We start from the raw sequence: 26,411 nt of genomic DNA, 5'->3' as shown, positions 1-26,411 counted from the left end.
GGAGCTGCCTAATTTTTTAGCAGACTGTGGCTCTGCAGCTTAATAGGTGGCTCTCCAAAGAAACATGTGGGCATGCTCAGAAACTGAGGAATGATTCTGATTTGGCTTCTCAGGACTTTAAAGCCTTCCCTCCTGCCCACCATATTCTGCACAAAAGAGCCTAAAGCCTTGAATTTCCTTAAAGTAACAAGCCTAATTAAACCATATTGGTCGCATAGCCAGAGATTTTGCTGGTAACTAATTCTAAATCACAGGGTCTACGCTAGAGGAAAATCCAAACAGCATCTAAATTTGTATCTTGTTTTCCTCAAATGCAAACAGGGGCTAAGCAGAATCAAAAGGGCAGGACTGGTGTGTGTGTGATTTTGGGGTTACTGGTGGGAATCCATGAGGACTAGGGTGGGGAATTCTCCTTGCACTTGTATATATATTTATATATATTAAAAATCCAGCTCTGGACTTAATTGACTTTACTGGATGACCTAATTTTACATGGTGATGTGTATTACTTCACTTACTTCAAAATGGGATAAGCAACCCCTGCTGTGTTTAAGGGTCCTCTTGCCCATTCTGTAGGATGGGGTCCTGCACTTCTGTCTCAAAGCCCTGCCACAATACTACTGTGGATGGGCTCTTGCTTTCTGTGTGCAGCTGGATGTCAAGAGGAAGCTGTGCTCATATACTACCTATTCTACAAGTACAACATCCTATAATACTCAGAAGAATGTAATGGTGTTTGGTGGGGAGGGAGTGGAGGGGAGAGATCTGTGTCTAAGATCCCTTCAGCTTTTTCTTTTGTGCTTTACAAATGTGCGAAAGAAAAAAAAATGTTTCTGTCTGAACTTTTGAAAAATAAGGCAGTTTAAGCAATTCAAGTGGCAGAAAATTGAACTCCTTTACTTTTTTGACAGTAATTTAGCAAGTGGCATATAAAAAAAATGCAGACTTTGTGAATCCCTGCATTTTCCACTTCAGAATGAGCAAACTGCATCGACTGAAAGACATTTTATTTGTGCTGTTTTCTCCCCAGGATAGTTTTACTGAAATAAAGCTGCTCTCATAAGTGTTTCACTGAATCAGAAGCAAATGATGGTATGCAGGTGTTTGCCTGCAGATGATATTCTGTACAAAATAAAAAACTGAAGGTTTCTTGTTTATACTTGCTGTTTTGAGACAATGCCAAAAATTAACATTTCAAGTCAGTCCCATCCACCTTTTCTTGTCTGAGCATTATGAGGCACTCAGATTGATTATATGATCACATATGTCTTCTAAAGTAATAGGACCAACTTTTTAAAATGATCACAGACGATGCTTTTTTCCATAATTGTTTTGTACTTTTTGTTTATCCCTAACTTCATTTTTAAATGGCTCAATATATTTCTCTTGGCTTACTCTTATTCTGGGGTATAGTTTGCTGTCTTCCTATAGGCATTTTAAAAGCATTAATTCTATCAATACACCCAAACCATCAATTGCTGATTAGCAAGAGCACAAACTTTCGTTATTTAGGTTAAAAGGATATGTCAGCACATATTGGTTAACTCTGTTTCCAAGCTCTATTGTTTAAAGCTTGTGTAGTCTCAATATTCTGACTGAGATGTGTGCATCGGTATGTGAAATTACTCTAGCTATTCTAGATCAGTTCGGTTTAGGTATAAGAATGTGGGATAAAGAAAAGGATCAAAAGTGAACCAAGATAATTCCATTCCTTGTGCTTTGTGTCTACACACCCTGCTGATTCCTTGGTCTGTGTCAGAGAAGGGGAAACTGTGGCCCTTCAGATGTTGTTGGACTCCAACTCTCATTGGCCCCAGGTGACATGATCAATGTTTTGATTGTGACTATTCTTCCACTCACTCTTCTGTTGTGAGGGAGCATCACTGTAATGGCAGACTCCTCCCCATGTATGTTCATTAGAATGGGTCAGTGGTATCTGGTGTCCATTATAATTAGTAGGGTGGAAGGCAGGAAGCCCAACAACTGGTGGAGCTAGAGCCACTGACAGGCAGAGCCAACCAATTCAAGTTTTGTCCTAATCCTCCTCCTTGCTGTGTTTAACAAGTACATAGAGTGCAAATTTGTGCCCCATGGCATATTATTTTGAGCATCATTTTATGCTTTGTATAGTCAGGTTTAAGGCCAATCTTTTCTTTCTTTCTTTAACTGGGAAGCGTAATGAATCATTTTGTTGGAACATCTAGTTCAGCATCCTTTTTACCACACCAACCAACCAGATTAGGAAGCCCACAGGAGGACACCAGGGCAAGAGTTCCCTCCTGTTGTTGGTCCCCAGTAACTACTAGCTGAGAGCCATTAAGCCAAGCCATTTTATTCATATGACATTTCCCTCCTCAAAATACTCCTTAAAACATTCAAGACAGCAAGAGGGGGCTAAAAATAGTTATTTAAAGATAGACTGAGGGGAGAGTCTGTGTTTATCTTCAGATGAACCTTGACAAACGCTCACTCTTAGATACGCCAACTCTCGAATTTCAGGCATTTTGATTACCAAACAAGGCCTTTTTCAACCTGCTGCACTAATTGTCATTCCTGATATGAAAATAACTGACTGTCACAAAAGCTTCTTTCTCTTGCGTAATAACTTTTGACAACCTTCTGGCATTTGACATAACGCTTACACAAGGGTGACTGACTTCAAAATGTCAACTGGTTGTTCAGAATTAATAATGAAGGACTACTTTTAATTATAGTTTCACCGGTTCAAGCCAATCTACTTGTCTAATATAATTAATTCAATTTTAAATGGGATTGAGACATGGAAAACAGAACTCAGAACCATATTGAAAGTGCTACACAGTCTAGAGGAAAGGTAGAGCTTTAAATTAAATAAATAGTATAAAATTTTTAACAATTATTCATAGCAACTCCAGAGAATGTTTTGAATTGCCAATTATTGTGCAACAAATTATGCAAAACTGCAAGAATCTTTCTTCATTTGTAAGCACTCGGTCCAGGCAAGATTTTAACAATTTACTGTGGATTGTGTCTGTGCTTTTTATTTCTCTCTGTAGACTGTGGTAAAAAAAATATACAGCTCCTATGTGCAGAATTTTCAGTGCAAAATAAGGGATGCATCATCAATTTGATTATTTTCTTATGGAGTTCAAAAAACGAGCATTGTCTTCCAACCAGAAGATACATTGGAGGGCAGGGGGAGGCATGAAAATGAATATTGCTTTTCTACTGCAAAATGAATTGCTGCTTGAAGTCTGTGTGATCTATTATAGAATGGATGCATTTGCAAAGGTAAAATTCTAGAAGCCCAATGCTGCTATTTTCCAGCTACATTTTATGCCTTGCCTTTCCCTCAGGACTGCAATGAGGCATACAAAGTGCTGTCCCCCTCCCCATTTATCCCCGCACCAACCCTGAATTGTTAGTCTGAGAGTTATTAGCCCAAAGTCACCCCATGGTCTTTATGACAGAATGGGATTTGCACCTTTCACTGGCACTCTAAGCCATTATGCTACCTGGGCTTTCAGTCTGTGAATATGAATATGGTGACCTAGGGGGAGGGGAAATGAACATGGTGGGGCTTTAGACCCCCTCCTCCCGACTAATGAAATCAGGTGCATAGACTGGTTTGACAAGAATGGCAGATATAGGTGAGGCAACTTAGGACTGATCTAAATATTGAGCTGTAGTCCCGTGTGAGAAGTTTCTCGGTGATTTTAATGGCCGCTAACAGATTTACAGTGAAGGGTAAACCAAGTTCACTGTCACATTATTATCTTGAGTTCTCACCTTGTTAACTTGATTTACCCTTCACTGCAAGCCTGTCGCCAAAAATAATCACCAGCCTTACCTAGAAAACTATCTCACTGGCCCAATGTGGTAGGGATGTATCCTAAAATGTATCTGCTACTTCTACTACTACTGTCTATGGGTAGTATACTGAATCAGAGCACTGACAATACATTTTGTTCAGGACTGTCTTGGAAGGTAGGATGAGGTCTCCAAAACTGAATCTGGGGTGGAATCTAGACACATATAAAAATGTATATTGAATTTAGGAGCAATGGAGAACTTAAGAAACAACAGTGGAAAACTAGCTCCACCCAAGGTATGATGGAGAACAGCAACAACAGACAAAAGATAGACACGATACAGTACAAAGTCAGGAAGAAACACTATGGACAGAATAAGAAGAATAAAAACATACTTTGAGTGGTTCACCTGTAGGATTATAAATAATTTAATGTGTTAATGAGAATGGAAGATGTTAGAATTGCAGCTGTGGTATAAGGGTTTGTTTTTCTGACTGGTGGGTAATTGAAACCTATAAGATTATGGAACACAGAAATTATGTAAATCATCAAACCATTAACTCTAGCACGTGGGGGGCACATAAATTGTATAATTTGGCATTTGAAAGATTGGCATTACTCATTATATTATAATTTGTTATTGACATAATGAGGCTTTTATTGGAGTATTGTAATTGAAACCTAATAAAAAATATTATTAAAAAATAAAGAAAAATATATTGAATTTGCCATAGCTCACCATTGCCATCTAGTGTCACGTTTGTATAATGCACTTTACAACAACTTAAAACATTTTATTTGCAGCTGTATGTGCTGCGCTGGTGCTGGCTCGCCAGAGCAGCTTCGTCACGCTGGCCACGTGACCCGGAAGTGTCTTCGGACAGCGCTGGCCCCCGGCCTCTTAAGTGAGATGAGCGCACAACCCTAGAGTCGGACACGACTGGCCTGTACGGGCAGGGGTACCTTTACCTTTACCTAGCTGAGTCCTGGGACTTGGTCTATGCTAAACATGATGTACTCCACTCTTGAGCTATGTCCTCACCTGAATTCAATGGGATTTACTCCGAAGCAACATGTTCACAGAATCACAGAACTGTACAGTTGGAAGGGACTCATATTCCTGCAATGCAGATCACAGTTCTACTTTTTTTTTTAAAAAAAAAGACTGTGTGTGCTGTGGTGCTTTTGACCTTGTCAGTTGCAGGTATGATCTTGTTGTAGGGATGGAAACACCTGCTTGAATTTTGATTGCATTATGTTCTCAGCATCTTTCAGATCATGTCATGTTCCTTCTTCCACTTTGTATTTACCATGTCATCACCTAAATGTCTGCCATAGCTGTCTCCTATGAAGACTGCACTTATTTTGTGTGGAGGAGGAAGCTTCTCTTTAAAAAGGGAATTATAACAGAGAATCTGTTATTGTAATAGAGAAGTCCTAAGTGTGTTGACTCAGAAGTGAGTCCCACTGAGTACTTAGCTCCCATGTAAGTGTGTAGAGGACTTCAGCCTAAATCGGACATCTGGGTGTGCTTCAGCTGTGTTTCCTCTCAATTCCCCCACCCCCCAAGATCTCTGCCCATATATTTCAAAAGGAGATGCCTTTTGTGTGCTTCCTTTGTAAGCAGTGAGGCCAGAAGACATCAGCGGCACAATAAGGTCATGTAAGTGGATTGGGAAATATATATATAGATACTGGAATCTGGGGTTAGAGCATGACTCTTCACAGCAGTAATTCTGCAACACCTGTGCAACCGGGAGGACTCTCTCAGGGACTGTGGTTGCATTGAGTGTCTGTGCAACAGGTAGGTACTCCACTGCAAAATCGTAATCCTCTTCAGAGGGCCAGGTTGTTGCTGCTTACACTGTCTGCCTTTAAAGCACAGTATGAAGTAAGGATGGGGAAATGATTCTAGACCAATGACTAGCTTGCCTGGGTGTACTTAAGATGTTGATAAGGGCAAAAATGTGAGCGACGAAAGTCTTAGAGCCTTGTTATAATCACTATTTGTCATTATGTACACTATGCTCTTAGGGATGTGGGTGGCGCTGTGATCTAAACCACAGAGCCTAGGGCTTGCTGATCAGAAGGTCGGGGGTTTGAATCCTTGTGACAGGGTGAGTACCCGTTGTTTGGTCCCTGCTTCTGTCCACCTAGCAGTTCGAAATCACGTCAAAGTGCAGGTAGATACATAGGTACCGCTGCAGCAGGAAGGTAAATGGCATTTCCGTGTGCTGCTCTGGTTCACCAGAAGCAGCTTAGTCATGCTGGCCACATGACCCAGAAGCTATCTGTGGACAAACGCTGGCTCCCTCGGCCTATAGAGTGAGATGAGCGTCATAACACCAGAGTCGTCTGCAACTGGACCTAACGGTCAGGGGGTACCTTTACCTTTACCCTATGCTCTTACAGTATGTGATATATCCCTTTCAATAAGGATTATGGTCTTGTCTGAATGGTTCAGACTTTCAAAGTGCCTCTTGCCCAGTCCTGTTCAGCGTTTTGCCTTCCCCCACCATATTTTTGTAGTGTTTTAAAATGATGGTTTGCAGCTTTTGAGCTGTGTCTTCTTCTGGTGAGCCACAAGTTCTCAGTTGCCTAACAGTTGGCTTATCCATTCCATTGTCCTTTCCTGAATTCATGTCAGTGGGCATTCTTTATAGTCCTCTGCAGACCCTCCTTCCAATAACAACGTTACAGCTGATTTAGTTCACCACTCATTATAGGCTGTCCTCCTGGGTTCTGTACAGCAAACAGAAATGGCCACTCAACCCTCCCCATTATTTCATATGCATTCTCTGTTGTGAAAGTGGTTAACTAAATTAGTTTTGCCTTTGCTGCAGCGGTCTACACAAGGCTGGCCTTCCATCCTTGCTTACAGCGGACAGCCATCTGTTTGAAGGAGTCCTCTATTGAAAGGGCTGCCTGATCTGAATCCATTCTAAAGATAAAAAGCCATAAGAAGGAAGAGCAGGGGCCTTGAAGTTGCCCATCAACTACTAGAGCCTCAACAGGCACACCTTTCACATGGGAACAGCCTACCACACAATGGTGAGATGCATTGTATTTATACTTACATAGTAAATTAGTGTATGCAGGTTTTATTGAAATCTGTCCTCTTTGGCCCTATTTTTTGGTAATGTGTTTCCTCTTTCTGGGGAGGTGCACAGAGGCGCTATCTTCTCAAGATGATTGAGGGGGGTCAAAGTGACGTCCTGATGTCATGCGTGTGACATTGTGAGGAGCCAGGCGGCAGAGCCAAATGCCCTCTGAACGTTGAGGGAGACCAGCGCCCTCAAAAGAATAAAAATAATAATAATGGAGATCCCAAAACTGCCTTGGCACCTTGGAGCTGGCATGCATATGTGGCCACCCTGGTCTTTGCCAGAGATTGTATTGTTAGGGAAGTCACATGGGCTTGTTCTGTTCACTGGTACAAACTGAGTAGTACAAATGCTTTTGAAACCAACTCTTGAAACTCCTTGGGAAATCTTGACTTAGTCTATTGCATAGGGAGAGCCACCACCTTTTGCCTGGTGTCCTTGGAAACACTGCAGTGAAGGCGTAATAACCATGGGCAGCGTAATACGGATGACACCTCATTCTCCTCCTCCTCCTCCTCTGCCTAAGAAGTGGAATTATTGAGCCCTAGAGGTCTGGGTAATGATTCACTTTATTAGAAGATACAGCTGAAAAAGATAAAATTAATGGGCTTGCTGTTCCATGTGAAGATCAGATGTGTTGTCTGAATTACTAAAGCACCCTCATTTCCAGAAACATTTATTCTCCTATCATTTAGTGTCAAACGTGTTATTACAATTAGCCACCATGCCAACTCCAGAAATTCAGTGATATTTATTGCCTGATTTTTCAGACTTCTGAAGTGACGAAGGGAAATAGTGAAACCACTCAACTTGTTTATTCACATCATTTTTCTTCTGCTATACCTGATAATGAATTTATTTCATCTTAAGGAAGCGTGAGACAGTTAATTTCACTTTATCGCCTAAGTTTCAATGTATCATTTGACAAAAGGTGACATGTCTATAACTCTTACTTTGATAATTCTGTGGAACAATTAATTTCAATCAAAGTCTAATATGATGCCTATTTTGCACAATATCCTTCACGATACATACAATTTATATTTATTTTCTTTCCTAGTCTCAGGTCCAAGTTAGATAGGTCACAATTTTAACACACAAAATATGTTAAGTGCAATTGGCTTTAAGAATTGCCCCCTTTTCTGATCATATCAGAACTTTTGAGCAGCGTTTCACATTGCAGGTGACATCAAAAACACTCGTGAGCAGTTCCACTTGTTTCTAAAGGTATTAGAGGGGTGGTGATGAATAATTCCCCCCCCCCCCCATACTTAAAAAAATCTCTGTGCATGATTCAATTATGTGCCACCACACTCACCCACCAACAAACTCAAAATGTATACCTGAGGCCACTGTAAATAATGACATGAACTAGTCATCAGTTTCCATAAGGAAACAGTTAACATCTAACTCTTCTTTTCAAAGGTTGCTTTCAGGCATCTTGGTTAATGAACATTCATACAGATTTATTTGCACAGAATTTCTGGGGAGATTAGACAGTGTTGACTATTTTTGATCATTCAGCATCATGGAATTCCGTGGTCCCCCCCTTCTATTAATTGCTAAATTGCTGTTTTTATACAATACTATACACGGGTGGCACTGTGGGTTAAACCACAGAGCCTAGGACTTGCCGATCAGAAGGTTGGCGGTTCGAATCCCCATGATGGGGTGAGCTCCTGTTGCTCGGTCCCTGCTCTTGCCAACCTAGCAGTTGGAAAGCACATCAAAGTACAAGTAGATAAATAGGCACCGCTCCGGCGGGAAGGTAAACGGCATTTCTGTGCGCTGCTCTGGTTCGCCAGAAGCAGCTTAGTCATGCTGGTCACATGACCTGGAAGCTGTACGCCGGCTCCCTCGGCCAATAAAGCGAGATGAGCGCCGCAACCCCAGAGTCATGCACGACTGGACCTAATGGTCAGGGGTGCCTTTACCTTTACCTTATACAATACTATTCTATCATTTTTATGTTGTATTTCTGTATATGGAAAGAATTTGAGATATTAAGTGGTTTAGAAAGGCTTTTAAATAAATAAACAAATAAATACTGACTTTTTTTTTTTGCAGGGAGGTTATACAGTGCTGTGTCAAGCAAGAGCCAACCTATACTTTCCACTGCATTTCACCATCACTTTCCTCATCACAAAAAAGTCTGTTCTTTGGTGGGATACGGAGTTAGTGTAGCGGCTCTGCCCCACCTGGTGAGCCAGTTGCTCACTGCCTGGCAAGCAATGAAGTGATAGCCAAGAGGAGTCGGCAGCAGTGGCAGCAATGGACTCATTGAGGGATGGTGGCCCCTGGTGGGGATCTTGCCAAAACGGCCCCCGAAACCTGGAGGCAACTTTGCAGATGCCACTTTATGATCTGAACCTTGCAAGATACCATTCCGTTCTTTAAAAATCTTTACTCTCCATAGGCAGCAACTACAGGAAAAGCAGGATGAGGCAAGACTACACTGAACCTTCTCACTCAGGTTTTAAAAAAGCAAGTAGGCTGGCGTGTAGGGCTTATCAGATAAAGCAGATGCTTCGTCTATAAATCAGTTTTATGTATTTCACAGGTCATTGGAGACATCGAAAGCAATTCCTGCTGTACTGGGAAACAACACCCTGCCCGGCTTACAAGATGTGATAGAGCTTTAGCTGGCTGTGCCCTCCCACTTTTGTCGATCGTTATCCACTTTCATTACTGTTCTTTAATGTGGAATACATTGATAGCTAAGTATAACATATGGGGGAGGTGTAGCATGGTTACAACCTTATGATACTGTCAGGGGTTTAGGAGCAGAGGCACGGGCAAGGGAGGAAACAGAGAGCGAAGGGGAGGAGGCAGAAGAAAAGATGAGTGATGACGACGACCCGAGATCTCCTAGTCTTTCCAGTGAATCAGAGGATTCACAGAAAGGAGCACCAGTGGCCAGGGCAAGGGGGGAGTCTAGGGGGGCACCCCAGGAAGATAGAGCCAGAGGGGACTCAGGGGGGAGCAGCTGGAAATCGGGACCAGCGTCACCGCCAGGAAGCAGGGAAGAGGAAAGGAGCCAGGGGGGAAGCGCTGGCAGCTCACCACAGGAGGGAGGGCATGAGTCAGGAGTGGCCACACCTCCATCGGGGAGCGAAGAAACGGTTAAGAGGAAAGTGGAAGGTTGGGCGCGCGCGCCAAGTTCAAATGCAGAGGAAGGCGGCGCAGTAAGCAGCCCCAAAAGGGAACCAGGTCCTAAAGCCCGGCGCAAGGAGGCAGGAGGGTCCGGGTCAGCGTCAGAAGAATCCCGGAAGGAAGAAGCCCCGGGGGGTAGAGGGACCCAGAGGAGGACAGTCAGGCGGAAAAGGTGGAGCAAGGCTAGGATATTAAGTTGGTGCACACGGGGCGGAGACTCAGACGGAGCTTCGCCGATCTAGCTACTAGACGTAGAGTTGCGCGCAGCAGCGTGAGAATGGAAACTGTAATTCAATAAAGACTTTTACTTAATGATCGCTGGCTAGCGTGATCCTCTGTGAGCTAGGATCTTCAAGCAGCTCTGACAGTAAGCTCCGTCTCACGATTGTGGGCATCTACAGCCTCGAGGAGGGGAGAGAAACAGGTGCCTACTAGCGAGCTCACGAACGGCAGACGACATGACGGCTGAGCAGCAGATAGAGGAACTCAGAAAAGCAGTGGCACAACTGAATGCCGAGGCTCTCGCATCCAGGAAGAGAGAGGAGGAGGCAGCTGCCGCCTGCAGGGATCTCCAGGTCAGGTTAGACGTGCTGACAAAGCAGACACCCCGGCAGGAGGGAATTGGGTTGGCGAGACGGACAGGCGGGCTGGTCTCTCACTTCGATGGGAACCTGCAACAGTATCCCAACTTTAGAGCCGACGTACTGTGCGCACTGCAACTGTTGCATAAAGACTTTAGAGATGAGCAAGAGAGAGTGGGATTCATCATGTCTCATTTGCATGGGGATGCTAGAGCATGGCTACGCAATTTATGGAGAGATAAGGATCCGGCGCTCCAGAATGCAGATGCCTTTATTAAAGCGATGGATGGGTGTTTTTTATCAAGTATTGACGTGGATCTTGCACGGAAGGAGGTGCATGGGCTGAGACAAGGGGGGGCCAGCGTCAGGCAGTATCATGCCCGCTTTTTCGCCTTGGTCAGTGCCCTGGAATGGGACAGAGATTCGGCTCCTGTAAGAGACCTCTTTTGGGAGGGGCTGCACAACTTGATTAAAGATGAGATCGCGAGGGGGGAGAGACCCCGAACCACCCAGGAGGTCGTTCAGAGGGCACTGGCAGTGGGGGTGAGGCTGGAAGGACGTCCGTGGAGCAGGGACGAAGGGCGTGGAGGGCGCGAACCAGCCAGGGGCCCCTCCTTCCTTCCCAGAGAAGCAGCGCGGGCGCAATCCACGCCTCCGCCAGGAGGAGGAGCCGAACCTATGGAGGTTGGAGGTGCAAGGGCTCAGTCAGCAACCAGAGCCCTAGCACCGGCAGCAGTGAAAGCGAAGCCTCCTAGAGGGAACAGGAAGTGTTACGTCTGTGAGGAGCCAGGGCATATGGCAAAAGAGTGTCCCCAGAGGCTCCACAAGCTTACTGCAGCCTCGGCAATGGTGACTGCAGCAACGCAGCAAGGGGGACCACAGCAGGGAAACGACGCAGTCTGGCTGGAGGAAGAGGCCCTGGGGCCCAGCCAGACGTGTTAGTGACGCAGTCCCCAGAGGTTTTACAGCCCGTGAACCCCCTCCCGCCCAAACCAGTGGTGAGGCTCACCGCATCTCTCCAGCTGCCCAATGGAATCACCATTGACGTGCCAATCACCATTGACTCAGGCAGCAATGCGGACTTTATAGGGCAGGACTTTGTCGACAAGCACGCTATACAGTTGCTGCCGGCCACACTGCCCCTGCAGGTTGTCACGGTGGATGGCAGGGAGTTGCTAGGGGGGCAAGTGGTGAAGCAGACGCCGCCCATGGCGATGCGACTTGGAAATCACAAAGAAATCATCAGCTTCAATGTCACTCAACTATCGGATACGCCCATTGTATTGGGAATGAGTTGGCTGGACAAGCACAGCCCAACGCTGGCTTGGTACCAGAGGCAGCTGATCTTCGGCTCTTCCTTTTGTGCTGAACACTGCATCGTGCCCCGGCAGGAAGAGGAGGAAGAGGAGTCACAGCTGCTGCTAGGCACGCTGCAAGCGATTCCCCACAAGTACGCAGAATTTTTGGAAGTTTTCTGCGAGAAGGAGGCAGACAGGCTACCCCCTCACAGACCATATGACTGCAAGATTGACCTGCTGCCGGGGGTGGCGCTGCCTAAGGGGAAACTGTATTCCATGTCAGAGGACGAGCTGCAGGAACTCAAACAGTTCATAGATCATAATTTGGAGCGCGGTTTCATCCGAGAGTCCAAGGCAGCGGGGGGCAGTCCAGTATTCTTTGTTAAAAAGCGAGACACGCCCCAAAAAAGACTGGTCGTGGACTATCGCATTTTAAACAATGGGACCAAGTCGTCGGACTTCCCCATGCCCCGAATCGACGACCTCCTGGCGAAGGTGCGGAAGGGGAAAGTGTTCACCAAGTTAGACCTGCGAGGGCCTACAACCTCATTCGTATGCGGGAGGGAGATGAGTGGAAGACGGCCATGTTCACGCCACTGGGTACCTATGAATACAGAGTTATGCCCTTTGGATTGCAAAATGGCTCCCACGTTTTTCAAGCTTTCATGCATCACGTGTTGGCGGGACTTCTCTACAAGACGTGCGTCTGTTTCTTAGATGACATCCTGATCTTTTCGGAATCGCAGCAGGAGCATGACAGACACGTCAAGGAAGTGCTGACCAGACTAAAGCAACATAGGCTCTACGCCAAGCTGGAGAAGTGCCAATTTGACGTGACGGAGGTGGATTTTCTGGGCTACAAGTTGTCTGACAAGGGGCTCGCCATGGACAGCGCCAAGGTTCGCGCGGTATTGGATTGGAAGAGTCCACGCAACCGGAAGGAGGTCCAGAGGTTTGTCGGCTTTGCGAACTTCTATCGCAAGTTTATCAAGGGCTTCGCTATGCAGACAGCGGCCATCACAGACACGCTTAGCTCCAAGAAAAAGAAGTTCGTTTGGACAGAGGAGGCGGAGCAGTCCTTTCAGGCACTCAAGCGTCTCTTCGCGTCGGAAGAGCAGCTGCTTCACGTCAACCCCAGCAGGCCGATGAGGGTGGAGACAGACGCCTCGGACAGAGCCGTGGGGGCGGTCCTGCTGCAAAAGGACCAGCAGGAGGTGTGGCGACCGGCAGCGTTCTACTCCAGGAAGCTCAGCAAGTCCGAGCAGAACTACACCATCTGGGACAGGGAGTTGCTGGCCATTCATGCAGCGTTCAAAGCGTGGAGGCACTTCCTGATCGGCGCCAAGCACATGGTGCAGGTTTGCACGGACCACAAGAATCTGGAGCACTGGCGCACGGCACAGTTCCTAAACCAGAGGCAGATACGTTGGGCTGAGTTTTTTGCGAACTTCGACTTCCGCATAGAGTATGTCCCGGGGGACACTAACATCATGGCGGACGCCCTCTCCCGTAAGCCACAGTATCTGGAGGACGCAACGCCAGCGGCCGCCATGCACATCTTCGCACCAACAGTATGGGCGTGCGCCGCGGCCACCGTGGACCTGGAGGCGGTGCGACGAGCGTTGCAGGATGACTCCTTCGCGCAAGCAAAGATGGCAGAGGTGCAAAGGGGCACGGCTGCGGCCGACGGTTTCCAGCTACGAGATGGATTGCTCATCCGCAAAGGGGCCATCTACGTGCCGGGAGACGACCTTCGCGCCAAGGTGCTGCAGCAGCTGCACGACGCGCCCACGGCCGGGCACTTTGGCAAGGAGAAGACGGTGGAATTAGTAGCCAGGGATTTCTGGTGGCCTGGGATGAGAGGGGAGGTCGCAGACTACGTGGCGAGGTGTGACACCTGCCAGAGGGCCAAACCAGTGCACAAACCGCCGGCCGGACTGTTGGAACCGCTGCAAACTCCGGTCGAACCTTGGGAAAGGGTGGCCCTGGACTTTGTCACAGATCTGCCCAGCTCGAGGGGCAAGACGGCAGTGCTGGTGGTGGTAGACCTGTTTTCCAAGATGGCGCATTTCATTCCGTGTGCTAAGGTGGCCACGGCGGAGCAAACCGCCAAACTGTTCATAGACCACGTGTTCAAGGTTCACGGTCTGCCACGGTCTATTCTGTCCGACCGGGGGCGGCAGTTCATCTCGAATTTCTGGCAGAAGCTGATGGGCTTCCTGAACGTCAAGATCAACCTGGCGTCGGCGAGACACCCGCAGACCAACGGGCAAGCGGAGCGGGTCAATGCCATCATGCAGCAGTACCTGAGATGTTATGCAAATCAACAGCCTGCGACGTGGGTGGATTACCTGCCGCTTGCCGAGTTCGCCTACAACAACACGAAGCACGTGTCCACGGGGGTCACGCCGTTCTTCGCCAACAACGGGAGGCACCCCAGAACCTTCCCGGGACTGGAAAGGATGGGGGAGGGGGAGCCGCAGACAGCAGATGCGTTCGCGTCGGAGCTGCAGGAAGTCCACGATCAGCTGAGGCGCCACCTGGAGCTGGCCAAGCACGCATACAAGGTACAAGCGGACAAGCACAGAAGGGTTGGCGAAGAGCTCCACGTGGGAGACTGGGTTTGGTTAGCAGCCCACGCAGTGCCGGCCAGGTCGTTGGCCAAGAAGAAACTAGGGCATAAACAACTGGGGCCCTACCAAGTCGAAGAGCAGGTCAACCCGGTAGCGTTCAGACTGGCACTTCCGGAGGGTTCCAGAATGCATCCGGTATTCCACAGATCGGTGCTCACTCCCTACAGGGCACCGCACAGGTTCCAGGAACCCGGAACGGCGCCAAGTCCGGTCAGAGACAGAACAGGGCACGCGGGAGTGGCACAGAAGGAGTGCATCAACGAAGTCACGGAGATTTTGGACTCCAGATGGGGGGAAGAGGGGGTAGAATACTTTCTCGCCAAGGAGGGCACCCCGGCCAGTGCGAACAGCTGGGTGCCGGGCTACGCCTTGGACGAACCTCTCCTCAAAGACGAGTTTCATGCCCTCTTCCCCCATAGACCTATGCCAGCAGACTTTTTCGACGACTGGCTTTTCACGCCCACGCTTTCGGCCAGCACTTTCCGGGGGTTCGACTCGGACGAGGACCCGACACAAGACGTCCGTTCCCCGGAGGGGTCACCCTCGGGATCTGCATCAGAACCCTCGTATTGGTGGGACGATAGACCAGAGGAGCAGTTCCGCAGACGGTGGCTGGAAGGCCCAGGACGAGCAACACCGCCAGGAGGAAGTGAGGGAGAGACGGACATGGACGTTTTCGGGGACGACCCTGGTTTCGAGCACGGCGGCACAGAGATGGAAGCGGAGGTGCCCGTTGTCGACGAGAGCAGGGAGGAAGACCCGCGAGACTTCAGATGGAGACCCGCCACGGGAAGCGACCGATATCCGACGTTCGTCCCTTTGCAACAGCAGCCCCCAGCTCCAGCACCGGAAGGAGGGGAGGGGGGAATGGGGGGCTTCGAGGGGGGGATGGATGTCAGGGGTTTAGGAGCAGAGGCACGGGCAAGGGAGGAAACAGAGAGCGAAGGGGAGGAGGCAGAAGAAAAGATGAGTGATGACGACGACCCGAGATCTCCTAGTCTTTCCAGTGAATCAGAGGATTCACAGAAAGGAGCACCAGTGGCCAGGGCAAGGGGGGAGTCTAGGGGGGCACCCCAGGAAGATAGAGCCAGAGGGGACTCAGGGGGGAGCAGCTGGAAATCGGGACCAGCGTCACCGCCAGGAAGCAGGGAAGAGGAAAGGAGCCAGGGGGGAAGCGCTGGCAGCTCACCACAGGAGGGAGGGCATGAGTCAGGAGTGGCCACACCTCCATCGGGGAGCGAAGAAACGGTTAAGAGGAAAGTGGAAGGTTGGGCGCGCGCGCCAAGTTCAAATGCAGAGGAAGGCGGCGCAGTAAGCAGCCCCAAAAGGGAACCAGGTCCTAAAGCCCGGCGCAAGGAGGCAGGAGGGTCCGGGTCAGCGTCAGAAGAATCCCGGAAGGAAGAAGCCCCGGGGGGTAGAGGGACCCAGAGGAGGACAGTCAGGCGGAAAAGGTGGAGCAAGGCTAGGATATTAAGTTGGTGCACACGGGGCGGAGACTCAGACGGAGCTTCGCCGATCTAGCTACTAGACGTAGAGTTGCGCGCAGCAGCGTGAGAATGGAAACTGTAATTCAATAAAGACTTTTACTTAATGATCGCTGGCTAGCGTGATCCTCTGTGAGCTAGGATCTTCAAGCAGCTCTGACAGATACGTTAATAATTACGAAGAACACAGTGACCACTGAATGCATCAGGGAGAACGGGAAAAGGTATTAAAAGAACCACAGTAAACTTCAAGGTTGGATGACAAAGCCATTAAGATGAAAAAGATCACAGCCAGTGGTTATGAGTCTCATGCTTTGCATTCCTTCCCCCGCCCCTGAAGTGGGTGGAATTACTGCTGCATACACCATGATTACCATTTCTAATATTGTCTACAAGTTTGCAGTGTGTATGGTGTGTAGGCATTTTGCTAGCACTAAATGACACGCACCCCTTTCCCAAATCAAGGTACACAGTACACATGGACAACCCAGTTATTTTGGCATCTGAGGCAGAAAATCCAACATGCGCCTCTCCCACTCTTTGACGTCATCCTATGCATCTAACAGAGAACTTATCACACCCCAGGAGCTAAGCAAACTCTGGAGCGCTTGTGTTAAACAGAATGTGCGCAGTAGCAGTCAGTGGTAGCTTTGCTTTCTTGCCTTCTGGACACTGAGTGTTGCTGCCAGTTCCAGAGAGGGGCAAGGCAGAGAAAGAGGGGCAAGCAGAGACAATGGCAGACCCAAGCTAATGGTTGGAAGGCAGGTGAGCAACACTGTGCTGCCCCACCAATTGCTACTGAATGTGTGGGATTACCCACAAAGAATGTACACCTGTTTCTTGAACAGGTCCTGATGTGTATTGTACAAACATTAAATATAAATAAAATTACTTATGAGGATTTTTTAAAAATAAGCATATAGTATTCTTTAAAATATCAAAATAATAATAATACAGTCATACCTCAAGTTGAATGTGCTTCAGGTTGAGCGCGTTCGAGTTGCGCTCTGCGGCAACCCGGAAGTAACGGAGCGTGTTACTTCCGGGTTTCACCCCTTGTGTATGCACAGACCTGCCGTCACGTCTGCCGTTCTGTTCGGGATGTGAACGGGGCTCCGGAACGGATCCCGTTCGCATTCCGAGGTACCACTGTAAGCAGATACGGTATGAGAGGACAGAATATATACAAAAGACACAATAGTGGTAATTGTATTAAGCAGAAACACATTTCAAAAGCTTTCCAAGGGTCCTCAAGGAGCTACCCTTCCCTTAAAAGGTCTTTCTGAGCTTGTCCCAAAGGAAGAGGAGGAGAGAAGCTAAGATGATGTGAAGGACTAAGGTGCGGTCATGGTGGGCGGCTAACTTGTGGTTCCCGAGATGCATTTGGGCTTGAACTCATCAGGCCCAACCAACATGGTAAGTGGTCAGGATGATGGGAATTGTCATCCAAATGTCTGGAGGATAGCAGGATAGCAACTCCTGGGCTACAGTGTCAAAAGCGTCCATTTTTCTCTGAATTGATTACAATATTTATACCTCTAAACTCATACAGTGGTACCTCGGGTTAAGTACTTAATTTGTTCTGGAGGTCCGTACTTAACCTGAAACTGTTCTTAACTTGAAGCACCACTTTAGCTAATGGGGCCTCCTGCTGCCACCGCGCTGCTGGAGCCAGATTTCTGTTCTTATCCTGAAGCAAAGTTCTTAACTTGAAGCACTATTTCTGGCTTAGTGGAGTGTGTAACCTGAAGCGTATGTAACCTGAAGCATATGTAACCCGAGGTACCACTGTATAGGTAAAAGTAAAGGGAGCCTTTACCTTAGGTCCAGTTGCGAACGACTCTGGGGTTGTGGCGCTCATCTCGCTTTATTGGACGAGGGAGACGGCGTACAACTTCTGAGTCATGTGGCCAGCATGTCTAAGCTGCTTCTGGTGAACCAGAGCAGCGCATGGAAATGCCGTTTACCTTCCCAGCAGAGCGGTACCTATTTATCTACTTTCACTTTGATGTGCTTTCGAATTGCTAGGTGGGGAGGAGCAGGGACCCCGTTGTGGGGATTCGAACCGCCGACCTTGGCAAGCCCTAGGCTCTGTGGTTTAGACCACAAGCGCCACCTGTGTCCCTTGTTCTAAACTCATATAGGTCAGCATTGATTTCTAATTTTTATATACATCTTTGAGCATTACTCCTAAATAATGATTTGTCTGAAGTCTAGTTTTATCATCTACATGTCAGCATTTCCTAAACAATGAGTTTTCACTAAAATTCCAAACAAAATCTTGACTTTAGACAGTGTTTCAATTCTCTACCAGTGACCAGCAATTTACCTGCTTTGAAGCCCTGATAATATTTCCACTATGTGTTCATCTTGTCATGTTAGCAAGCAGTGTTAACAATATTAGCTTAGCCAAGTTCCTTCCTCTTAAAGTATTTCTCTGCTCTGCTGGAAATAGGAATATATCAGGTGAACTGCAGATGAAAAAATATCTAACCTAAGCTAAGAAGAAACAGTTGGCTGCAAAGAACAGGATGTAAAAGGCAAAGATGAGAGTTTATATCACACCTAACAGGAAAGCGAATATAATACATTTTCATCCTTTCTCTTAATATTACTATGAGATCACAGGCACCAAACCAGTAATGAAGCCAGGCATCTAGAATTTATGAAGTCCATCCTAAACTAAATGGAATGATGCACAAAGCATTAGAATAGTGAACTCTGGCAACACAAACAATCTATTTTCCTCTAATATCCAGGACACTGGCAGTAAAAATGCAAAAATAATAAATAACAATTTCCCGTCCTTTCGTGACACCCAAAATCAGCTGCCTTAGGCAGCCCACCTCACTTTGCCTAATAGGGAAGCCCGGCCTTGCTAACCTGTCAGTTTGTCTTTGTGGAAACTGAATTTCACAGCTATGTAGCCATGAAGTAGATTTTGAAAATCTGCAAACTTTTAGTATTATTTGGAATAGGAAGTCGCGAAGCCATATAAATACACAAATCTAAATGTCCCTTTTAGTTACAGAGATATTTCTAGCCTCAGCTTAAACAGATCTGGAGGAAGAGAATCAGCACAGCTCACGGCAGCCCATTTCCAACATCAAAACAGCTACTAGCATTATTATTTATTGTTTATTATCAATTAAATTTCTATACTGCCCTTCATCTGAGGATCACAGGGAGGTTGACAATATAAAAACTATAAAAAAAAAACATAACAAAGTGTTAGTAAGTTTCCTCTCATGTTTTGCTGAAATCTGTTTTCTTGCCATGCCCACACATTCTTTCTGCCCTCTGAAACAACAGGGAACAATTTCAGAAGAATCCCAACCCCTGTTATGTAGGGGGTGTTTGGATTAGGTAGAGATGTCTGTCTGCCCATCTCTCCCAGTTCAGCTGGCCTCCACTGGCAGATTGAGGAAAGCATGACTCTATTGGTGCCATGCCTCCCATTTCCACCCACTGTACATGTGGAAAGGCAGGGGCGAGAACACGCGTGACGCTGTGGTCTAAACCACTGAGCCTCTTGGGCTTGCCAATCAGAAGGTCAGTGGTTTGAATCCCCATGACAGGGTGAGTTCCCGTTGCTCTGTCCCGGCTTCTGCCAACCTAGGAGTTTGAAAGCACGTCAATGCAAGTAGATAAATAGGTACTGCTGTGGCGGGAAGGTAAACAGCATTTTTGTGTGCTCTGGATTCTGCCATGGTGTTCTGTTGCACCAGAAGCGGTTTAGTCATGCTGGCCACATGACGTGGAAAGCTGTCTGTGGACAAACGCCGGCTCCCTTGGCCTGAAGTGAGATAAGTGCCACAACCCCATAGTCACCTTTGACTGGAGCTAACCATCCAGGGGTCCTTTACCTTTTTACCTTTACCTGAGGCAGGGGCATTCTGAAGGCAGGGAGAAGGGTGGGCCAAAGTGGCACAAAATCCACTGCATCCCAAGCTGGTCTTTACCTTCAGCTGTGGTGAGTTGCAGATGCTGCCATGGCCTGCCACTCAGCAAAGACCTGTGTGTGTGTGTGTGTGTGTGTGTGTGTGTGTGTGTGGAGTTTGGATTCTACCCTTCTCTACTTTTGCATGACAGGCCTTCAGATATTTGAAAATAGCTACATGTGTCCCTTAACCTTCTCTCCTTCTGGCCAAATATACCCTGAATGGGCAGAAGTAAGCAATTTTATGACGGTGGTGATGGTGCCATTCCACTGGACATTAAGATCTAGTGCAGACAGAAGGAGTTGTTAATTTTGGTTCTCTCATTTTTCTAACTTTAAATTCAGTTCACATATCTGCAGCAATTTGTGTGTTGTTGTTTTTTTTAAAAAAAATCCCTATTAAAATTCAGCATTTTAGTTTGAATTTCTCTTACGAAACACATTTTTGTAAGCCATTTCAGCCAATGCACGTATTTTTGCAAGCAAATTATTCTAATATAAAAAAATGCATGTCGTTTTCACTTGTATATTCTTTTGCATGTACACTTTCCTCTCACATATGCTTTTTTATAAGCAATGTTTGTTTGGAAAACCACAACAAAAATTCAAATAAGTGCAAATTTTTAAAGGAGTATTCAAACCCTGCCTTATGTTGGCGATGTCTTTATTAATTTTAAAATCTTATGTTTATTGTGTCTTTGTTTTAATTTATTAGGAGCTGTTTGGAAGGCAGAAAAATAATATATAATAAATTTAAACAAACTTTTTTTTTTTACCATTATGCACATAAAAACATGTTAACATATGACTTCAGGCTGAGAGTGATGTACATACAACTGAGAATGCTCAGAGGGTGTTGCTTTTTGTCCAGATGGCAGATGGATTTTATCAGCCTAAAATGAAATCTGGTGATCAAAATGTTAAATCTGAACATTTGCCACTGGAAACCTTAGTGCCAGTGATTTCCATCTTCCATATGGATGTGAAAGCTGGAAGCTGACCAATGATACAGAAAAATAATCTAAATGCTTTGGAAGGCAAATGTCTCAGAAAAGAGCTAAGGATTAAACGGGATGAATTCATAGCAGATGCCAAGAATCACCAGAGAGTTTCCTGACCCTTTATTTTCAAAGTCATCCAGAAAAGATGGAAATCACTGAAAACATATTTTCAGAATGGAGCTAAAGCATCTGCCATAAGATGCTACAGTATCTGCCATAAAATGGATAGATTGAGCTAACATTGTTTGTGCCCTATGCCAAGGTGTGGGCAGATAGGCTTGTTATACTAAAATCCCAAGTTCATTTCCAAAGGCAAACACTTAGAATCTGTGATTTTGTCTAAAGTGTTGGACAGAACTGGGTTACAAGTCAGGCTTTGTTTTCTCAGATAAATAGGGGGGTGGGTGGATGGACTATCTTTTCATCTGTATCCTTGAATCCTAAGTCAGCAACTTTATCTCAGTGCCCAAGATTCTGCCTTAGCATGCAATGTCCATTTTAGGCTGAATATATACACATAATTTATGTGTATAACATCCAGCCTTATATAGTTCTTCTTTAAAAGTTATTTTTCTTGGCCCAATCATTCCCTAACTTGTATAACATCTTGTCTGATGAAAAGTTTTGGAGAACTCAAACACTTGCCACATTTTTGAGACTTTCTGAATAGTCCTAATAAAAGTATGCAACTATGGACCACAAAATTCAGGCACTCAGAATGGCAAAAATGAACTGAGCTTATAGTCCCTCCACTCCAAAACCTATTGCGTGGTGCTCTCTGCAAACTTTCTTCATTTCATTAGTATAATTTTTTGGATGGGTGGCGGTCATTTTGCTGTTGCTGTTTTTAAACATTAGCGAGTCAGAACTCCTTGCTGATCTTCAAATAATCAGAGATCTAGCAGTATATCTGGGTGTGTCTTCTGCCTACTTTTCCAATGGATGACAAATCAAGAAGACCCAGAGAAGCTGAGGAACAAAGAGAGTTAAGATAACACTATGACACAGGAGTGCTGTTTTGTTACCCAAGTTCTCATCCTTTTGTTCTACAGCTAGCCTTCACAAAAGTCTGGCTTGGATCCAAAGGTGCTCTTGGTGAGCAGAAGGGAGTTCTTGTGGAAGAGTAGCTTCTGGGGTTTTCTCCACCCTCAGATTTCCACTTCTCACTACAGACCCCTATGCTTTTCTCAAGGGTTCCTCAACCCTCAGAAGGTCTGGGGAAATGGTCAGAGGAGATGCAGCTGGAAAGTCCCATTCTGTGAATGGAAGTCCACTCAGGCCAGTTGTGATCTTAGCCTGTGCTCACAAGTGTGCACAATGTTAAATTAGTTTAAGATTAGAACAGAGGAAGCCATTGTGATGCTCTTCTGATGCTGCTGGACCACAACTTCTGTTATTTCTGACCGCTGGCCATGCTGAATGAAACTGATGAGAACTGCAATAACATCTGAAGGACACCATGTTGGCTGCCTCTAGATTAGACAATTAATTTTAGTGAGAATATAGTCCATGCTGAAAGACAAAATTATTCAACTGTTTGAAACAATAGGAAATCCGTTTACAAGAGCCATGGCAGAAAAGAGGACCTTCCCACCTGCAATATTTAATATCGAACCTCTTTCTGATTTGGATATTCATTTATTTGTCTTTTAAAAGATCAATTTACATGTATAAAGGAAAGTGCATCGCAAAAGCAAAATGTTTTACAATATACAGAGGAAAGGTTCTGTATAATAGCATTTTGTACATCAACAAATCCATCCTACAACTAAAAAGGGTAAAAAGTTAAGGCCGGAAGGGGAATAAAAAGCAATCATGCTTCTATGCCCTGCTCAAAACAGCCAGATGATTTAGAGAACAATCAACACGAAGAACTTTCTGAATGAGAATGCTCATGTTTAGTTATGATTTTATTCCCTTGTGTGCCAGCCTAAATGGGAAGCAACATTATACCTCTCCAATTTAAAACACCCAACAGAGGAAGCCGCAAATCTCTCACAGGAGGCATTTCATTTTCCTATGCACAAGCCGGAGCAGTTGGAGCGGACCGATAAATTGTAACTCATCCAATTACCTACTTCCATGCAGCATCCTTGTGTCATACTGCAAATAAAATAAAATACAGACAGACTAAACTGTGGCTTTTCCTGGGGGTCTGATTAGACTTAGTTTATAAAAAGAAGCTCCCTACATCCAACTTCTTCAATTTTACATTCCCTTCTTTTCAGGATGCAATTGCTGCCTCTCGGCTCCTTTATTGGACCCTGTTCTAGGTTTTCCCTAGAAAAAGATATTCTGCTCTTCAGTAGGCTTGAAGTATCAACTTGGAGCTATAGAGTGGAAATCACTGTTGCACTATGTTAGCCTAGAATAAAAGAAGTTTGAGGCTGGGAGAGTATGTTGGTAGTTTCAAATACCTGATGAACCTGGGCTGAAAGAGAACATGTTCCTTCAACTTGTCCTAATGGGAATTTGCCATCTTTGTAGCTTTCCCCCAATTTCCTTCCAGCATATCATCCTACTTAAACTGCAGTGTCCAGAACTGAATGTGGTACTTTCAGATAAGTGTCATTAATTCCTTCCCACTACTCTGAGTCATTATGCAGTGGTGAGAAACATTTCTTCCTTCCTATAGCTAAATGCAGCCCCCTCTGAAACCTGCCTTACTGCTTGCTTAAATCAGCTGAAGAAAACGTAACAAGAATAATGAACCACTCTTTCTTTTTTTAAAAAATGGTATCCCGGGGCTACTTACCACCCTGTCCTTAATGCATAATTTGCAGTTCTATATAGCTGCAAATTGAACGAAATATGCAGAGTATGTTCATGATTAAGATTTAATGACAGATTAAGTTTTAATTTAGGGTTCCTAACCAGCTCTAAATCTTTTCATGGAAGACCTTTCTCCCCATGAGGATGCCTTAAATAATTCCCCTGCTTAGCAGTTAACAGACCCACCTTAATTTTTACCCCAAGGTATTATTAGTAAAGCTTTGCATAGACCTCTACGAATCCTGCTGTAAGATGTCGTGCAAATTGGGGAACAGAAGGAACCACTCTTCTTACTTTCTATATCTTTGTAAATGACCTTGGATGGCATAGTTGGAAGAAGCTAAGATTTTTCACATAGCAATTTTTGTGGCAATCTTGATGCTAAATGCAGATTCTAGTATTGCCATTAAGATGCCAACAGTGAAATAACACTGTGGCTTTAATATGGTTCTCAGGGAATTCCCCTGGATCCTACTGGCTTCACTTTAGTTACTCAGATCAGTTCACAAGCCTTAAGCTTCCCAAACGGTGGTCTGCAAACCTCTATTGGCCCATGGGCTTCATTCATTGTAGATCTGCAGCATATCTACAAATTTGTGTTTGAAGATGGGAGACAGTCCATCCAGTGCAGTCATATCGATTTTTAAAGTTTGGCTTCTTTATTTCTTATATTGTATTTTCTTCTGTTACACTTTTGAATTATATGAAATTCAATTCAATACAAACAACGCATTACAATTGGCACAATAGGCAGAAAAATGGCTGACCCTCTAAGTATCCCTATTTTCCAGGGATGTCCCTGATTTAGAGAAGCCATCCTGGTTTCTGATTTCATCCCAGAATGTCCCACTTTTCCTTAGCATGTCCCTCTTTTAGTTGGAGAAATGTTGGAGGGTTAGGCATTATCCGACCCCTGAGTTGTCTGAAGGCAATCCTGTACAGTGGTACCTTGGGTTAATAACTTAATTCGTTCTGGAGGTCCGTTCTTAACCTGAAACTGTTCTTAACCTGAAGCACCACTTTAGCTAATGGGCCCTCCCGCTGCCGCTGCGCCACTGCCACACAATTTCTGTTCTCATTCTGAAGCAAAGTTCTTAACTTGAGGTACTATTTCTGGGTTAGCAGAGTCTGTAACCTGAGGTACCACTGTATAGGGAAGTTTTTTTAAATGTTTAATGTTTCATTATGTTTTTATATATGCTGGAAGCTGCCCAGAGTGGCTGGGGCAACCCAGTAAGATGTGTGGTGTATAAATAGTAAAATTATCATGATGGAATGGTTCGCCCCTATTTTTGTCAGAGAAATGTAATTTTCAAGTCCTTGCATGGGGGAAAGTTTGGGAACCATTGCTGTAGAGAATTCAAGATATGCAAATTCCAGCAGTAATAAACTATAACTGAGGCAGAATTATTTTTCTGAACTGCCTAATATATATACCTAACTAGGAAGAAATAATCACTGTTTTTACATTGCAGAAAAAAAGCTGATGATTCATACACATTAGCCCCATACTGAGATTTTACTTATGCATTCTCCAAATGCCGGGGGGCGGGGCAGACAGGCTACTGAGTAGCCAAGTCCCCTACATCGCTCTGGCTGACAAGTCCTGCCCTCTGGTGTCTGCATGTACAGTACAGACATCAGTAGGGACGGAGCCTTCATGCCTGCAGCTATGCTTGCAAAGGCTTCCATGCAAAGATTTTGTGGAAACATTTTGCTTGCACATCTGAATGCATGAACAATCTGTTCCTACAGGTATTCACACTATATGCGCAGGCACCAAGGAGTGTAGTTAATCGTCACAGCCTGGTCCACCCTCACATGCTCTGAGAACACATGAGAACAACTTCTGTGTAGGACTATAGTCAGGGCCGGCTTACCCATAGGCCCGAGGGGTGCGGGGCACCCCAGTGCCGGGCTCTCAGGGGCACCAGGCCGAGAGTCCGGGGCTGAGATTTGGTGTCCGGGGATTGAAGAGACAGGCCAGCCAACAGCTCCTGCTGAGCAGAGCAGAGCCCGTCGAAGCGCCACAGCTTTTCTGCTGCGGGCACTGATGCAGCTGGCTGGCTCCACCCTCCTGCGCGTCCGGGATTGGTGGGCTGTTGAGAGACCCACCCACCCAGCACACACACACTGCTCACACGAGGTGCGCAGCTCCCCTCCCAGGCCTCTGTGGGGAATGCTCTCCTCCCTCCACCCGCAGCTGCATGGGAGAGAGTTGGATGCCCCCCCCAAAGCTCAACAACTCTGAGCTGCCCCCCTAAAAAAAGCTCAATAACTTTGCCCCCCCCCCCAATTGGGGGCACTGGGCAGTTTTTTGCACCCTGGCGCCGCATATGCTAAAGACAGCCCTGACTATAGTGCAGATTTAAAACTTAGGTTATTAGTGCCCTATGACTATTACTTAGGCTAGTTCCTTTGCCGTAAGATGCTGCTTAACAGATTGCAGCCAATCCTGTTCCAGCAATCTCATTCCCAATTTCTGTTGAAAAGTGTGGCTTTATAAAAAAAAAATAAACTCGGTCATGTAAATCACAGTTATCTGGATTTATAGGCTTCCTGATAAATCGTAGTACTTTCAAACACAATTAGCTCAACCTTCCTAAAGTGCTTTCGCTATCTTAAATGAAGCCGAGCACATTTAATTATCTCGC

At 45.8% G+C, this 26,411-nt stretch overlaps 1 protein-coding gene and 1 long non-coding RNA gene across 2 annotated transcripts in view; one reads left to right on the top strand and one right to left on the bottom strand.

Annotated features, from left to right (window-relative positions):
- The window catches only part of LOC310704795, a 247,641-nt gene that overhangs the window by 108,384 nt on the left and 112,846 nt on the right, over positions 1-26,411 (top strand). The window lies entirely within an intron of this gene.
- HTR1F (5-hydroxytryptamine receptor 1F) overlaps positions 1-26,411 on the bottom strand; it is a 110,284-nt gene that overhangs the window by 10,558 nt on the left and 73,315 nt on the right. The window lies entirely within an intron of this gene.

Source organism: Podarcis liolepis (assembly GCF_965112155.1).
Source record: "Podarcis liolepis genome assembly, chromosome: 4".
Classification (NCBI taxonomy): domain Eukaryota; kingdom Metazoa; phylum Chordata; class Lepidosauria; order Squamata; family Lacertidae; genus Podarcis; species Podarcis liolepis.
This window is presented reverse-complemented; position numbering and strand designations above follow the sequence as displayed.